The following is an 18,974-nucleotide window of genomic DNA, read 5'->3' on the forward strand; positions in this document are numbered from 1 at the left end:
AACACTAAATACTTATAGTGGCACAAATGCACATTTACTCAAAGAATTGTCTGGAAGGTTTACCTGCTTCATTTTTTTTTTAATCACGTAAAATAACTTTGAATGAAAGAGCCTCGCTCCCATTGCCATGTGAGAAGTACGATACACGCTAGACTGTCCCGGTCCCGGGGAACTTGGGCAGAAAGTCAGTTCAGAGGTCCTGGGGCACACAGTTTCTCCTGCGTGAGGCGTGAAGAAAGAAAACACACTAACGGCTAACGACGGTCAAGGTGAAGAGCCCCCAGAGACCTTCCTACTTTAAGGGCCAAAACACTTATCCCAGTGTTTACATTTACTGACTTGAACTGTTTATAAATATCCACACTAAAAAGTCAAAACTTGCCTCAAAAAAAAAAAAAAAAGCAGATCATGACGGTGGTGGCGCCGGAGGGCAATGACTGCTTACAGGGCACCCACGGTGCCCCTGGGATTGAATTCTCTGCTTTCTGCGCACGATCTCATTAGCCGTCACAGGAACCCCGTGGGGCAGGCGCTGCCATCACTGCCATTCGGGGGAGAGGAAGCCGCGGCTCGGCCCCCGCCCGAGCTGACGGCCCACCACTGAGCTCCACTAGCCTGGGAACCGAGGCCGCAACCCAGGCGCCAAGCCCGAGCAGACAGCACTCCTCCTCACGTGCCCGCGGGGTCCTCCAGCATCACAGCTAGAAAGCTGGCGGGTGTCCCGAGCTTGCCTTGGGACTCCTCCCTCCGTCGGACAGTTGCCGCCTCAAGTCAGGAACGTTCAGGAACGGGAGCCTTCAGTCAGCCACCCGGGGCTTGCGGATCAGAAAGAAAACCCAGAGCCAGAACTCGAGCATTTCCCAACACTCGTTTCACTTGCTCTTTGTTCTGAGGGAGGTACGATTAAGACTGCAGATCACCCACAAACAAGGATGGGACAAGGAGATAAATGAGCCGTCTGGGGCTTCTTCTAGAGGAGGGAGCGGTTTGGCCCTGTACGACCCAGGGCTGCGCTGACGAAAACACTTTTCGGGGTGTGCGATCTATCGCACCGATCCAGCAGCAGAGACGAGCAGGGGTTTAACACCTGACGTCCCTACACAGAACCTCGTAGACCCTTCCCCTCTCCACCTGACGACTGCCCAGCGGGTGCTGTGGGCAAACCACATGACGACAGAGGCATGGAGAGGGGTCGTCAGGGTCCGAGGTTGAATGCTGCCCCTGGCCCCTTTTTTAGCCTGCAGCTTACAAAACAAGGCGGGGAGGAATGAGGCAAGGCCTGGGGCTCCCTTCCTCAAAGTGACTGCTCCTGAATTACACAGTTCATCACGAACGTACAGACCAAAGGTTCTGGTCCGGGGAAATCATTCTGCACCTGTCCTATGTGCTGCGTCGAGAATGAGGCCGAAGGAGATTATATCCATACCTAGGGACTCACAGGAGGCTGGAAGAGTCTCATCGCAGCACGACTTTGTTCATCGCCCCCCCCCAGCTGCCATGCAGGTAACAGAGCAGAAAAGGCAACAGTGTGCAATATGGAGTCTGGCGGAGACGCCTCGTTCCCAACTCTAGCTCTGTCGCTTCTTCCCTGTGTGACCTTGGGCAGGTTACTCACCCTATCTGTTCTCACAGGCCTCTGCAAGGATTAGATGAGGAAACATGTAAAACTTCTAGAACAGCTCTATTTCACATGGTTTAGAGTATAAAAAAGTACAAAATTTCCAGATAGCAGCTTGGCCATAGGTATCAAAAATTTTATTTTATTTTTAAAGATTTTATTTATTTATCAGAGAGAGAGCACACGCAGGGGGAGCGGCAGGCAGAGTGAGAGGGAGAAGGAGGCTCCCTGCAAGGAGCCCGATATGGGACTCGATCCCAGGACCCTGGGATCATGACCTGAGCTGAAGGCAGACGCTTAACCTATTGAGCCACCCAGGAATCCTGGTATCAAAAATTTTAGACGACATCCTTTGACCCAACCACGCCACTTCTAGGAATGTTTCCCAAGCTCTTTAAACAAGGCTGTATGAAACATGCTTTCTTAAAAAAAAAAAAACAAAAACCTACAACAATCATGAAATCTGTTACAGATGCAAGGTAATACTCCTTCGAATTAAAAACATAAGATAAGAAAGTGGTGTGCAGCTGCACAGATAAATTAATCCCCAGATACACCTAAATTACGAACATCTATGAGCATTTCTAAATCCATCACCTTTTTTCAAGTATTTTCCAGAAGAATTCACAGAAGGCAATAAGGACCTCAAAGGGCAGACATCACGCTGGGCTGCTGGGTGAGTGTGGGCCCGGACCTCAGTACCTAGATGGCACGGATTCTGCAATTCAGCAAAGCAAGAATCATGGACAGATTTCCAAGCATATGGACTCGGGCGCATCCTGCATGTTCAAACCTTCTTTCCATATGGAAAACAGGAAAACAAGCGACCCTAATTTTCCCTTAATCAGCATGTCCTCTGAGCGCTGCCTTTGCGGCACAGAAGTGTAACATCTGAGAGGCATGGCTTCTCTGGGGAGTCGAGGGAACCGGTCACTCCAAACTGTCCCTCTTTCCATGAATAGGCTGCTGTCCCGGGGCTACGCGTGCAAGCCAGCGAAACGAAAGCCCGGGAAGGACATCTGGGTCCTCAAGGATGCCAGGAAAGCAGGGAAGATGTTCAGAAAGGCGGTGCGTGCCGGCAAAGTGTGCACAACCAGTGGGTCAGTGAGCCGCGCACACTCGCGTGGAGAGGAAGGCGGTGCGTGCCAGCAAAGTGTGCACAACCAGTGGGTCAGTGAGCCGAGCACACTCGCGTGGGGAGGAAGGCGGTGCGTGCCAGCAAAGTGTGCACAACCAGTGGGTCAGTGAGCCGCGCACACTCGCGTGGAGAGGAAGGCGGTGCGTGCCAGCAAAGTGTGCACAACCAGTGGGTCAGTGAGCCGCGCACACTCGCGTGGGGAGGAGGAGCGCGGCACGTCTGGAGACAGAAAGGACCTGAACTCCCCCAATGGCTGCTGTGGCTCAGGTCCTTGTTATGTGTCCTGGGGCCACGAAAGCCTCCTTCCTGCAGCCACTTTTCCTTTGAAGATTTCCCCTTACTTCTTCTTCTCCTCCTCCTTCTCCATCTCTCTCCTCCTCTCCTCTTCCTCCTCCTTCCTCCCCCTCCCTCTCCCCTCCTCCCCCTCCTCCTCCTTGTCCTCTTCTTCTTGTTGTTATTATATCACCTGGTACAACGTCCTCCAGAGGCTCCAAAAGGCCCCCTGAATAAAATCTGAGCCAGAACTCAGCCTGCCCCTCCTTCCCCACTCCGTATCCCACCCACCGATTCCTTCCGAAGCTCACAGCTTCGTGAATTTGAAAATAGGCCTATCTCTGTATAAAGTCCGTGGGAGCAAGAATCTCATCTTATTCATCTTTAAGCCTCCCCAGATCTCAAGCACAGTGCCTTGCAAATAATATGTAGGAACTGTTTACTGATAAATGTTGGAGAACGTCACGGAAAAGACGGAACTGCTGGCTGAACTGTGAGCGGGACCCCAGCAGTAGGACACTCCTCGCCCCATCCCCTGTCCTTGGAATATGGGTTCTCCTTGCCCTTCCTGCTCCCAGAAGCTCCTCCAAGGTCACAGCCTTGAGATAGCGAAGTGATGTTGAGAACACCTGCACAGTGTATGTGACCGAACCCAGTTACGGCCTCTAGAGAAACTGGTACGGTTGGTGGGTAGGTGCAGAGATCCAATCGTCTTGCTGCCTCCGAGACAAGCCTCATATGCAAGTTGCCTTTGCTTTATTGAAACCACCACCTACCAACCTGGAGCGGCTGCTTCTTCCTCCATCTCCCTCTGCCCTCTAAGTAGAGGGGCCGGTTTCAGATTACAGGGGGGAAGCGCCGAGAGGGTTGCGACCCAGCGATAAGGAAGTGGACGGATCCCTCCACGGTGGGCAGGGGATGGGGAGGAAAAAGCAGATGATATGAACTCATGTTGTGATGGAAGGAACTTGTTACAAATAAGTGATAAACAAGCCGGGGTGGGGGTGGGGGAATGATTACAAAAAGCATGTAACCTAAAAAAGAGAACTACTATTTTCATGACATTTTCCAGATGAATTGAACTTAGTATGTTAACAAACTTCTGAATTACATTTACTCAACTTTTCATTCAAAAAATCGTATTGAGCCAGGACTGTAAAGAGTCTTATGTGCCAAGCACCAGGACAAACATTGCGGGGGGGTGTGGGGGAATACAAAGGAGATGAGGACACGATCTCCAACCTCACCGTTGACCCAGCAATAATGGACCCATGCACCTAAGCAACCAAGTCCAAAATGAGGTATCTTGTCCTGAAGGTAACACGAGAGAAACAAACTAAGGACAGTAAAACTTTCGATGATGCGCTTCAGGATCTGAGAGAGCCCCTGATAACTGGACAGGGGCATTCAGCACCACTGGGTCACGGCTCATTCCCTGCATCATCAGACTCCCCTGCCCTCAGCACCATTTCATTAGCCTCACAATAGTGTGACCCTGAGTTTTAGACAGGTGGATTTTTATTGCAAGGCATTCTGGGGGAGTTCTACTGTATTACGTAAAATCCCAGAAGAGCTAACTCTGGAAGACTTCCAAGAAGAGGGGGCATCTGAACTGGGCCAGGAGAGGTAAGGGATCCTCAGGTAAAAAGCAAGGAAGAATATTCCAGACAAAAGGGAGAATAACAAATAAAGGCAAGAGGGAGGAAGTGTGCATGGCATGTTTGAACCATTAGTAACAGGGAGAAGCTGTGCCCCAGGGAGAGGGTGGAAGTGGCAGAGAAACAGCTGGAAGGCTTGTCTAAGGCTGGCTCATTACAGAGAGCCATTTGTCCTTGCACCTTAACCAGGGTCCCTGTTGACTAATGAGGGGAAACACCCCGATACACCCCACGACACATGCAAACATGGCTGATGTGCTCTCCACCTGCCGTCTGGTCCTGTTCCTTACTAGGCAACACAGCACACGAGTCCTATTGGCTCTAAGGTACTACAGATGGGCCCATGTCTGGACAGGAAATAACAAACGGAGAACTAGGTCAGTCATTACAGCTTAATGCAGTCAACACTTATTGAGTATTGGGTATATGCAAGTCATTTTGCTGAGCCCTGAGGAACACATGACAGCACTCCAAAATTTATCAGCATGGTCGAGAAGGCAGTCATTAATAATAGATGTAGAACGTGATATATTGTAATATAACCCAGAAAAAGCTAGGGCTGCTGAATAAGATCTTCAAACCTTATCCCTACAGTGAAGTGGAGAGCCCAGCAAATATCCATGATATGCTGTCAAGGCAGCCAGTCAACCAGGCTGACATGGCCTCCCCACACCTGACATGCCAGGTGCCATTTTGACTTCACCCATGCTGAGGGAATGCAGATGGGAAGGAGCCGCCACGTGCTGCAGCCGATCTCACCAGTTCCTCTGGGCTGCCTGAGTCCCTGTAGTTTAGGCTTGACCCTAACGATCCATGGCCTCCCACGGGCATAACTCAGAGAACGTGACCAAGCATACCTCATGCCCGAGCAGGGAGGAGCGCCCTAACCCAACCGCCAGCTGCCAGTCTCACTCCCGAGGGGAGAGCGAGATCCCCATCACTCTTTAAGCCAACAGGACACCCTAGCCTGAAAACTTCTGCTGTGCTAACGCACTGTTCCGGGGCGCCCGGCACCCGCTGTCTTGGTTCTCTGACTCGGCTTTCTCATCCGTATTAAGGACAAGCATCTACGATAAACCTGTTCATAACCACTCACTCTCTTTATAACCCAGATCGCAACAAACAAAAGAAAGCACAGAGAAGTATTTTCATACCTGTGTACTACTTCCTCTTGGGAACCTATGAAAGCACCTCAAAGGCAGGCCTGGTTCTCATCAAAAGCACAATCTGGTCCTTTCTGCAATGCCCATCATGCGTAGAAATGACGAACGCACACCCCCTTCACCTCCTCTCCAATGTGGCAGCTCACAGCTCTGCCCCCCCCGGCCGACAGTCATCGTCGAGCTCTCACTAAAATGTAAGGGGACAATGTTCCAAATCCTCAGTCACCTTTCCCCCCACGAAAACTTGCTCTACGCTCAGAACAAAGCCTTTCCTTACCAAGGGAGCACATGCCTTGAGGTAGCTGTGGTCACCCGGACTGACGCGGTCACTGCCGTGATCCATCTGCTCCCGCCCCACCGGACAACTCTCCACGCGCCAAGAGTGGAAGGGAATCTTCAGCCCGTCTTCTCTTCGCTCTGTGCTTTCAACCAAAGGCGCCCTGCTCACTATTTGCCACCAGTGGCCATGGCCATCCTCCTGTGGCAGGTGCAAAGTCCACGGTGAAGCACACCCCCATTTCTCTGGGCAAAGACACAGATCCTTTGGCTTGCTGTGCTTTTATTAAGCACACATTTCATTCTTTTTGTTATGACAGATGGTTATCTACCGCCTGTCTCTCTAAGTAAATGATAAGCTCTTTGAGAACACGAAATTGTCAACTTTACGTCTCCACAAGCACCAGGCGCCGCACACAGCCGTTCAAAAAGGTCTGTTGAAGGAATTAATTCTCCTGAGAGTCTCACTTAAAATACGTGCTTGCAAAAGGGAGTCTTCAACTTCATTTCATCATGATTATATTTGTTTTCATAGTCCTTGCGGCCAAGTTTGAGGCCTCTTTTTAAAAAGCCTGGGCCCCCAACCTGAAGAGAATATAAATGCCCCCCCTCCGCCTTATGTCAGAGACATTATGTATCTTCTTCCCAATTAGTCCCAACTCGCTCCTAGTTATAACCCGTTACCTTGCCAGGCTGTTTGATTTAATAAAGACCAACTCTGCAAAAGGATCAAGTGAAATGAAAAATCTGGGCACAACGTAAAAGCAAACCAACGATAAATTTGCTGCGGCACATTTGTGATATTTCACTGAATTTCCTCATCTCCTATAGCTTGCGTAAGAACAAATAAATGGTTCCTCATTTGGTCGATAATTCACAAATAAATACACAAATGCTTTCATTTTACTTTACACATCTGCTACTACAGCAATACGTTTTTTTCCATCCACACAAGTAGTAGTATTAAACCGTTCCTGGATGTATTCTGTTTAAACTCACATGCCCCAAGTGTTATTCTAAGACTGCTGCTACCCACTTGTGTCCTAGTACCACACGCTGATGAACCTGGGGGTCTCTTTCACAAACACCACGGAGCAGCCCCCTACAATTAATTCATTACCGTAGTCAAGCGCTGCTAGGTGTTTCCTTGTACCAGAAATTTTAAAATTCAAAATACAACACAAAAAAACATGAATTCTTTACTACAGAGTTCAGCACAACACACCGAGTACTTCACGTGGCCACAAGATCCTGGGCAGGTCATTCAATGTCTCCAGCTAAAAAAACTGAAGCAGCAGACTATACTCTCTATGGAAACTTCCAATTTCAGTATTCGGAGAAAAGATTAAATCCTTCTATCTGACCCCGTTTGCGCCGATCCACCCTGATTTACCTCATGCAGTGTAACTGAGTTCCTCCACGCGCTCTTTATCGACTGTACAACATCGCAAAACGTTACGAAGGATTTTGTGCCACGAGCTACACAGGAGGGGAATCATGGTGCGCTTTTCAGACGAGCTAGCATGTCATTTTGGAACCCACAGAAAAGAATGACATAATCCTACAACTCAGCAACAAAAAACCCCAAATAACCAAATCAAAAATGGGCAAAAGATTCGAATAGACATTTCTCCAAAGGAAATATACAAATGGACAAGAACATCACCAGCTATTAAAGAAATACAAATCAAAAGCACAATGAGAGGGGAGCCTGGGTGGCTCAGTCAGTTAAGCGGTTAAGCGACTGCTTTCAGCTCAGGTCATGATCCCAGGGCCCTGGGATCGAGCCCCAGACTGGCTCCCCAGTCAGCAGGGAGTCTGCTTCACCCTCTCTCTTTGCCCCTCCCCACCATTCGTGCTCTCTCTAGTGCCCCCCCCCCTCTAAGAAATGAATAAGCAAATGAGATACTCCTTCACGCCCATTAGGAGGGCTAGTATCAAAACACAACACAACACAAAAACAGAAAGTAACAAATGCTGGCCAGGATGTGGAGAAACTGGAACTTTCATGCATTCCTAGAAGGATGCCGAATGGTATAGCCACTGTGGGAAAGTTTGGTAGTTTCTCAAATTTTTAAAACATGGAATTACCATATGATCCGCTGGATTGAGAGAATGGGAAGCAGGGACTCAAACTGCTACTTTTTAGACGGACGATCACAGCAGCATTCTTCACAACAGCTAGATGGTCATCATAACCCGAGCGACCATCAACAGGTGAATGGTAAACAAAGTGCGGGGACACTAGCCAGGCCTAAAAAGGAAGGAGTTCTGGCACCTGCTCCGACAGGGATGCACCTGGAAAGTGCTCGCTAAGTGAAGAAAAACAAACACGAAGGTACAGATATTGTGTGATTCCACGTCTATGAGGGAGCTGGGGGATCGAGCTCATGGAGGGTAGAATGGCTGTCGCCAGGGGTTGAGGGCGGTGGGGTTATTGTTTAATGAGTGCAGAGTTTCTGTTTGATACGGTAAGTACGTTCTGGGGTGGAGAGCAGTGATGGCTGCACAGCATCGCCAACGCACTTAACGCCTCCAGATTCTACATTTAAAGAGGTTTATAATGGTAAATTTTATGTTATGTAACTTTTATCACAATAAAAAAATTAGTAGACAGGCATTTATGAATTCACTGCAGGTTCCACCGTTTCCTTCAGGCCTGTCCTGGGTGGTAGGTATTCCCTGATTCCAGGCAACTTGAAGTATTCACTAGCCAAATGCGTGTGCGCACGCCCACGTGCGCTTGCGGGCCACACACAGACACGCACACACATGCGCACACACACAAAGCATGAGAGGAAACGAGGGAAGTGAGGGAAAATGAGGATTTTCAAAATCAAGTAAGTGCCAATTTCCTGTTCATGGTGATGACACCTCCAGCCAAATGAGGAGAAAGCCTCTCGTGGACACGCAAAGGGCTAGGTTCTCCCAGCACCAACGTCAGGAGAGGGATGAGAGCAGCAAAATTTACTAGCAGCACTGCTAGTCCCAGAGCCTACCTTGAGGGGAAAGGGAAGTAGAGAGCAGAGATAGCCATCAGGACTTACCCACATGGTTTTCCTGAATGATAAAAGATACCAAGCAACAGTTGAACTCTACAGGCCAAACGAAGTGTGGAACAATGGTAGAAAAATGGTGACAACCAAGCAATATGTTGTTTTATGCCTATTATATAATTTATTAAGAATCTGTTAGGAATTAAAATGTATACACCTGGCCAAAATGGTGTCCTATCAGCACCGTGGCTTCCTCTACGCTCTGAGACAAGGCCATGTGGCCCATGAAGACCTCTAGAGGGGATTCACCCATATCTAATAGCACCTTCCGGAACTGGGGTCCTCCTTGCCCAAGTGCTTGACTCTGTTTTACGCAGCTGTTAAAATCAGTGGTATCTGTGCAGTCGTTTCCCTGTAGGGGGGAGTGCAGACCCTCCACCCGGCTAACCCAAACCCAAGCTTACTGCCTTTTTACCTGTTTGTACCTCCCTTCCCGTATAGTCAGCACGATTAAATGTCTGTGAGATACATAACCGAACAAGTGGACCAAAACAGCCAACTGTTCCGGCTGAATGACCCATCTCAAACCAAACTGCAACCTGACTTTAAAAAAAATAAAAAATAATTTTTTTAAAGTCTTAATGTATGAAAAGCACCCGTAAGAGAGGCAAATCTTCCCCAATAATATCGTAAATTCATCCTGACTTCTCGACTCACCAGCATGAGCGCACCCAGAACTGGAATACAGTTCATCTATCTATGCGTTCCCTACTGGGGCCTTCTTGGCAGGCTCCCCATTTCTACTTTCATTTTATAACCGACAGAAGAAAAGGGAGCACTACCATCTGTGTTGGTCCCTGGGAGTACCCAGAACATCCCACAAGCCCACGGTGTCCTTTTGGGGCAAGAGCCTCATGTCCAACTTCTCTACCCCGAGGACCTTAACTTCCAAGGTCAGCTAAACAGTGCACATGGGTTAAGTTTTCCCATATGAACAAAATCCCAACATTCCCCAAAAAGAGTCAATAAAGATTTACCTTCAGGATTACTATTTTAAAGTGAGATTATACTTTCCTGTACTTCTGTCAGTTGCAAATCCCCAAACCTACTAGAATTCACTTAAAACTAATCTACAGTGTTTTCATTGGTAGAAAGCAATCAGGAAAGCTCTGACCCACTGAGCAGCTGGGAATTTCTATGCTGAGGGTTTGGTTTAGTCTTTATTTTTCTAGCTGCTGGCCCTGCTAACATGATTCAGTGAAGGTCGTATTTAATCTCGTGCAGAAAAGCTACCGAAGCAGTTCTTAGGTAGGCTTCAGTAAAAATAAATCGCCTTGGCTCTGGGGAGAAGAAGTCTGTCGCTTCAACCCAACAGTTATAGGCAGAGGGGACAAATAATGGTAACTGTCAAATATTGTACTTGATTTTAAAAGAATTTCACTGCGTATACGTCACGGCTAAGTGTTTGTTCATGATAAAGTTACTGTCAATAACTAACCCACCAAGAAAGTAGCAGCACCCAAATACCCATCTCAGGTTTATCAGTGACTGTAGCTTATTTATATGTACAGGGAGGTATTAGTAAACTCGATGGAACTTGAATGTCAAAGAAAGCGGCTGGTAAGATTGTTTGAAAGTTCTAGGTACAAAGGAGAAGAAAAAAAAGTTTTTTTTCACCTTCTGGATGTTGAACCCCTAATACAAAGTGACAAATCCTAACACAAAGCGACAAAGCCAATGCGTATGTGCCCAGGACTTATACCATTAGGTTTCTAACACAAAGCAGCTCCGTGCCATCCACCCTGCACTGGAATCCCGCCGTCTGAGCTAACCTTTGCTTCAGCGCTGAAAATCAAATCAACAAATATTTATCTAGTTCTTACTGGGTATCAAGTCCTGGTGGGGAATGCAAAGGAAGACAACACCAGCCCAGCTCCCAAATCACTCGCCCTGTAAGTGTTATCAACGGAAAAACCCAACGAATCGACAATTTTCTGAACAGTTCAAGGGGCCAAAAAGGTTCTAGATGTTTGAGGCTGATCGCCAAAGGAATGGCACGTGCCATGTGTTGCTTCTAAAGAATCCAGAGCATTTTGGTGTCTCAGGCTGAAGAGATCAAGGTGGGGTTTGTCCAGGGAGGCGGGGGGGGGGGGGGGGGGCGTGCAGTTATCACCGAATGACCACAACACCTAAATGACCGCTCAAACCTGCCTTCTCTCGGGCCTGTTAGGTTCAGTCCTTGGGTGACAACTTTTCCCCACACTTCTCTTCATGTCCTCATCCTGCACCACACCTAACGTGGCAGCCATACGTGGCCACTGCCCTCTTGAAATGTGGCCAGGCTGAATTCAGATGTGCTCCAGGCATAACAGACACATTGGATCTTGAGGATTCGGTACGGGAAAAAGAACGTAAATGACCTCATCAGTATTTTCCTATAAATCACATGTTGAAATGATCATATTTTGGACACACTGAGCTTTATAAAATATTAAAATGAATTTCTCCGCTTTCTTTCTACCTTCCTAACATGGCTACTAGAAAATTAAAAATTATGCATGCGGCTCATGTTTTATTTGTATTGGACAGTGTTGTCCAGTCAGTATTTTTTTTTAAAGTTGTGCTTTGGCACTCTGTCTCTAAACGGGTAACGGTTATATCCAACACTAGCTCGTAACAACCCCAAAAGGTCTCCAGGATCTACAAAGGGATCAAAACTATTCTAAATTTTTTTTTCGGATACAAATCAGGGATTTGGAGGTTTCTGCAGTTGTGAAAAATCTTAAGTCACACTCTGATGGACTCACACGAAGTCATTCTCCAATAAAGATGGTTGCGTGAAGAAATAGAACTTCCCCGGATCCCTCAGTGCTCCCGTGAGACACTTCCACCACCCGAGACCCGGGAACGTATGCAATACAGAGAATGAATAGGACCTAAAGACAGGACATGTCTGCATTCACGTCCCCTAGAAACATTTTATTCCTCACTCTGCCATGAGAATTGGATCCGTAGCCATCTGTCTATATTAATTGCTCTGATCCAAGAGGATAATTTTACTCTTATCCACTCTAGAGGGCCAACTGGTGACAGCCAGGACTAGGACCCTGGGTTAAGTTCCCAGGATGCCAGGAAGACCTGTCTCTAAGCATGAACATTTCAAAGGGGATGAAGCCCAGATCTCAGGAATACTTCTAAAAAGAGCCTTACATTCCAAAAGGTTGGGATGAGAACCCTGAATCCTTTCCATCAGCTCTGAGCAAAGGTGGAGTTTTTTTTCCTTCTGTTTCTCCCTTGGGTTGCTCTGACGTCATCCACAGAGTGTAGCCCAAACTCGTGTTCCTCCATTGCTGCAACATCGCTCTGGCTGCTGACCTGGCCGCAAGGATCGACAAAGAACTCTTTGCTCCCACCCCAGTGTCTCGTTTCTGCGGTATTCACGTACATAAAGGAGATATCTGTGAAGTAGGGTAACATCTGTGCCCCCCCAACAGTTTTTGACAAAACAGCGTGTCCCACCCTCACCAAGGAGCCCTCAATCTCGGTGGCTTAAGTAGCAAGCGCTGCATCGGGACAAGGGTATCTCTTAGCACGAGCGAGGAAAGCCCGGATTCTGGAGCCTGGCTCCATACGCCAAGGCAGAAAGAGCTCAAGAATGGCCCCATCCAAGGGCGCCTGGGGGGCTCGGTCAGTTAAGCATCTGACTCTTGATTTCAGCTCAGATCTTGATCTCAGTGTCATCAGTTCAAGCCCTGTGTTGGGCTCCATGCTTGGATGTGGAGCCTACTTAAAAAAAAAAAAAAAAAAAGAATGGCCACGTCCACGAACAGCACCGTCCTCAGCAATGTCCTGATCTTACATTTATCAAGGTGAGGTCAGAGGGGACACTTCAGAGTTGTCTCGAGATGATTTTTCTGGTTATAAAAGCAATCGTACTGCTATATTAATTTGGAAAAATCCAAGTGTTTCAAGGGAGAAAAGGAAGCCAAGCACCCGGGGATGTACTGTATGGTGACTAACATAATATAATAAAAAATCATTAAAAAAAAAAAAAAAAAAAAAGAAAGCCAAGCACCCTTGATCCCACCATGCAAATGTTTTCTGCCAATTTATTTTTAATGATAATATACGAATACACACACATTTCTAAAATAAAATTAAGGTCACAATTAAGTATCTGTTTTCCTCCACTCAACATATATCGCAAGCATCTTTCCATCATTAAATGCAAAAACATGAATTTTATGAGCTGTCCATCCTCATCGTCCGGATGTGCCAGAATTCATTTACATGTATTCCCATTGTGGCCATTTAGAGTGTTTCCAAATTTTCAATATAACAAAAGCTAATTCAATAAACATCCTCAAAAATAAATCCTTGTCCCATCTCTGCTCACTTCACATGAGTACGTTCCTACAAGTGGGATTACTGGAACAAAGAGTTTCACATTTTTTTTTTGCGTGTGTAACACCAAATTGAATTCCAGAAGGTTCATTTCAACATACAATCCCAACTGCCACAGAGTACTTAGTTTCACCATCAGTGACCTACGGGACTGACCCAGTGATGGCACTGGCAGCTCACCTTAACTTTGTCACCTGTTCTTTAGGGGAACACAGAATCGGCCCATTCTGCTTTCCTGATGCCTAGTCACCTCCTACAACCTGACAGAAGATAAAACAGCAGGGAGGAAGACCAGCATGGGTCTAAGAGAGCGATGACAATATTTCTAAAAATTTGTATCACCACGTATCTTCCTTTCGGGGCCCATGGTTGCCTCCAAAGGCAATTCTGGATGGAGTCTGAGGCCTCCAGTAGAGGGTAGCAATTCCTCCACCTGCTCCAGGCCCAGCACTCCTACCTCAAAAAGCTTCAACCATGCCCAAGGGATAACTACCCGCAACCTCCTGTTCGCCTGCCTAAAGTCGGCTGATGCCTAGCGGTTTCCCATCAGACTTTACCTCCCGCAGGATAAAAAAGCTTAATTCCAAAGTCGGATTTGGGGGGGTCCTCTAGTATGCCAACATGACCTTGAGCTCCTATCAATTAACTACCGACTTGCTCCCTGCTACCCCGAAATTGGTTAACGAGACAGAAAATCCACCTGCCTGATTCCCTCTTTTCTCCCCTCCCACTCCAGAATTCAGGAGGCACTATTCCACCCTACACCTTATTGTCTCTTTTCATCACCTCACCCCCCAAAAGTGTCACCTTCCAATGCCCTCCCACTCCTATCCCACCCATCCTACACACCCGCTAACACCCGACCCAGGTGTTAGGACACTCTTCTCAACACTGTAATTCTTCTCATCCGGTTCAATAATTCTAGGGTAAGGAGAACAAAAAAAGCTCTCTTCAAAAAAACACGTTAGATATTACTTGAAAAAAAGCAATTTGTATGCAGTCCCTTCTAAGTCAAAATGTCAACCTCATGAAATGGGCAAGTCAGTAGGATTCTAAGATTACGGGGCCAGGACAGCGTATTCGATCTATAAAACATTTCTTTAGATCCTACACAAACCTGACATTTATAAGCTCAATAAGAACAAATTAAAGTGGAAGCTCATCTTTGCTTGCATCACACTGGGTGTGCGAGTGCAGCAACAGATTGCTAAGTATGCCTGAAAAGAAATTACTTATGAAAATTACATAGCAAGTACTTAACTCCCAAAAATATTGGTTTAATAAAATTCGACAGAACTTTATCACACAAAATCCTAAATTATGATATTTTGTTGAACGACACTGGCCTTGCCCTTGAGATAAACATGCTCAGAATCCCTCATCGGAAAGAATCGCACAAGCCTTGTCTCTCATAAAAGTGGGGACGATGCTCGACTCCAGTTTTCTCTTGTTTATCAGAGCTGAATACTACACTGATAAAGCGGAATATGAGCTGAAACAGAAACAAACAAAAAACAGACCCATAACTCTTTATGGCCTTCCCAGACCAAGAGACATACCCATAAAACAAAGTCCTTCTTGCCTCTTCAGAATGGAAAATTCAAAGGATTACAACCATCACACTAATATCTCTTTCATATGACAACCAAGGTCAACAAAAGCAGAGCCAATGGAGAGTGACCACGGATTCCCAACTCAAAGCCCTGTCTAAAATGTGGAACACAGGTCTGCATAGCATGGCCTGAGATAATAGAGAAATAAACGATCTGGCCCTTAGAAGGAATCCTTGATTCGGTGGTTCTCTGCCTTCACTCTGGCCCACACATCTGAGGGACAGGGATCCAGAAGGCCCTGGCAGATAACAGAGGCTGGCTATGGGGGGGGTGGGGGTACTTTGGGTGAAAGAATCAAGGAGAGGAAGGCATTGTAGACAGTCTTAAGTCTAGAAGATCCTAGTGGCTTCTGAGAGCCCCCTCTGCCCAGGTGATGTTGAGACGCACACGAGCCCCACACCCCATAGCTAACAGCACTACGCACCCCATTTTACAGACATGAAAACTAAGGTGCCAAAAGGAGAAGTGATTGGGAGAGCGAATGGAAGGGCCGAAAGTCAACTCCAGGCCTCTGGACGCTTGAGTTCATGAACCTTGCACTACACAGAGCCTTGAACACAGCTGGCTGTCAACAAGTACTTAAGAAATTAGTGATAGAAGGGTACAGGTTTGTGTTCATTCAATAAAATAATTTCCCGGGTTACTACAATGGTTCACATCCTGGGATCCCTGGATCCCCAGCAGAATTCAAAGCGCCTGCTGCCAGCAGGGGTCCTGGGCTTGTTTCAGAACTCAGAAATCCTACGGGGACTATGAGTTCATCTAAAAAAAAAGGCTGCCCGGGATCTAAAATGTCAAGTTTCTCTACTTTGGATTGGAATTAGATCAACCAGATTCGAGGATGCTAATTCTCCCAGGTCAATCAGGAGTTCTGCCTGGAAGTCTTATGCAATTCTAATAATAAAAACAGGCATCAAAGTCTTCCTAACCAAACACAATCTATTTCAGTGACAGTTTGTCAAAAGATGGAACTGGTGAGGGAGAAAATCATTTAAAAAGGATGCTTGAAGGTAAAATGTTGGCAGCTGGGGGCCTGCTGCCTGCAGCCCACGGGGCCTGGTGGAGTCCTCAGGACAGGCTAGGGCTTGGCATCAGGTGCCAGACAGCTGGATCTGCTGCCGGTGTATGTCCCTTGGTATATTACACAAAATACTGGCGTCACGTTGAAATCTGGAGCCTAGAGAGAATTTATCAATCTTTGCTGAAAAATCGAGGTTTATTCAAACTTCCTCGCTTCCATTCCCACCAGCCACTTCCTTGAGGGCCATCCCTCAACCCTGCCTTGGGCAGACATTATGCGTCCGATATTGATCACACTCAGGACAAAAACAGGACACATCTGGGCCAAATGCGCAGAAAGCCCTGACCTGCTATCCCCTGTGAGAGAAGAACCTTATGTCCCATCCTGACGAAGAGAAGAACTGATTATTAATAATACTGACACGTCACAGCAATTTACATTCTCTTTATGTATTACTTTATGTACTTTTTAGAGGTTATATTTTATAAAAAATATATATGTTTATTATATTTATTTTCACATATGTAGTGTTGGGCATACACTAAGCATTCAATAAATTAAAGTTAACCCAATTCCCTTAAAGATGTTATAGCAAAATACTACAATCAGCTAGGGGCGTACCTGTAATAAAGATAATGAATTAAAGAGTCTGAAGCAACGAAGGAAATTCAGACTAAAGCACACTGAGCCTGAAAAGATTTATATATATATAAATATACATATATACATATACATATACATACATATATATATATATGTATATATATATATATGGAGAGAGGAAAAAAATACATTGGTATCACTGTTATTTCCATATCATTTCATCTCCATGGATACCATCTAACTTCTGACAGGAAAAAATTCACTGACAATATTATATTTCACTGTTAAATTCCTTGATGTTTTACATAAAAAACAGCTATTCTGTGTTTAATTCCTTGCCATTATCCATATACTCTTGGAAGAAGTAAATCCCTTTTCGCCGCAAATTCTGTAAGAGAAAGTCAGTGTTCAATCCACAGTCCCGATTTCCTGGCCTTTTCCTATTAATAATAATGACAGGATTCTGAAAGTTAGTGCCTTACACATTAGCAGACTGCTGTAACTTACACCACCTTCTTTCATACACAGGATCTCATCTGTTCCCCAAAGTAACCCTATCAGATAGGCAGTTAACTATCATAATCACCTTCCATAGAACTAACCCCAAAAGGTAATCACTGTTATTTATCTTTTGGTTGTGTATTACCAGCTCACCAACCACAATACAACTTCCCCAGTGGGTGAGGAAGTTGTTTTCCTGTTCCCAGTTGAACCCACAGAGCCTAGCACTGTGTCTGGTGCCTAGTGAATGTCCCAGGAATATTATTAAATGAATAAATAACGTCCTTCATCTGCTTCACGCCCTTTTTGGTACAAAGCACAAAACAGAACCATGTCCCAGATACCCCATTTAGAGTTCTGCTCTCTATCAAAAGGAAACTGTGTGAAAATGTTCTAGAAACAACAGAGCTCATATTCGACAATCCTAAGAATAAAAGTACAGTGTCCTTGCAAACACGAAGCAATGGATGCACATCAAAAGTTAAGTATCCGAAGTCTCGAGTGTTCCACTACTAGTTTTGAGTTTAACGGCCTTAACTAGCTTTGGTATATTGAGTATCTGCCTAATAAACTACTTCGGAAGGCAGAGTAAGAGAAAACTGGGGCCATGGGTCATAGAACTGTCAGTACTCTAGGGCAATTTCTTTGCCATAATTTGCTTCCAATTTAACTACAAACCCTCACTTTTGATTAAGATGGCATTTTTACAGGTAAGTCAGTCTGAAATATGCAAAATTATCTTCAACTTTTGAAGATCAAAAGAAAAAAGACAACTCACCAAGGATGAAGTATATAAATGTTTAATATTTGGAAGCAATTACGAATCATCATAGAACAGAACTCCTGAATCCAAGAGGCCAAAATCTAACTTCTTACACAACAGGCTGAGTTATAAATTATAATCATTCACTAATTACAGCGAAATTCTGGACTTTGCCATCTATCAATCAATAGATGTTCCAAGGTTACCCCACAGAAATGCCCATTTAATTGCTAAATATTCCATCTCCAAAGTTTCCTTAGAAAAGACCATTTTTTCCAGGATATTTTAGGTTTCTATTTCTACCCCTTCCCCCTTCAAAAAGGAAGGATGGGGCGTTGGGAAAACTAGAGAATCCTGAATCTGTGCGCACCCTGAAGTGAAACAGGGATCACCCTCCACGTCCTGGAAGGGGAGCGCGCATCTGTCTAACATCAAGACGATCCACCTTTCGAACTCAGTCTGTCACCAGACCCCTGTCTGCACCTGCCCTGCGAGCACCAAAAAGTGCAGGGTCCTAAGCGCCAATGCAATTTGCAATCGGTCTGAAAACTAATAAATGACTGCAGGCTTGACAGCAGCCTTGGTGATTCCTGAAAATCCACAACAGGAAATGTAACTATCCTCCACCCTCCCTAGCCATTCATCAAAAGCAGACCAAGTCACAGCAACAGGGAGGCCAGGGGAAGAAGGCAAATGCCAGCACTTTTCCTCCCCTAGAAAGACTCTGCGTTTTCTTGTTCCCTAACCAAGGACGGGGAGCACTACCCACCGCCCGCGCTGGAGGGAGGAGGCTGAAGAAGGACGGAGCGGGTAAAAACGTTCCCAAGTTCCAAACACTCCTCTAAGGGGTTGCAAACGAGTGAAAGCCGCGCCGCTCCTCTCTGACCACCCCGACTGCCAGTCCCAGGGGGCACATCCACAGCTGATGCCCGAGGCTTCTGCCTACA

The 18,974-nt window shown here is 46.1% G+C and overlaps 1 protein-coding gene across 3 annotated transcripts in view; it reads right to left on the reverse strand.

The window, feature by feature from the left end:
• Nucleotides 1-18,974, reverse strand: part of IRF2 (interferon regulatory factor 2) — a 79,197-nt gene that overhangs the window by 58,442 nt on the left and 1,781 nt on the right. The gene's annotated exons all lie outside the window — the stretch shown is intronic.

The sequence above is a fragment of the Ursus americanus genome, chromosome 27 (genome assembly GCF_024610735.1).
Source record: "Ursus americanus isolate L20-20 chromosome 27, mUrsAme1.1.p, whole genome shotgun sequence".
In the NCBI taxonomy this organism is placed as follows: Eukaryota; Metazoa; Chordata; class Mammalia; order Carnivora; family Ursidae; genus Ursus; species Ursus americanus.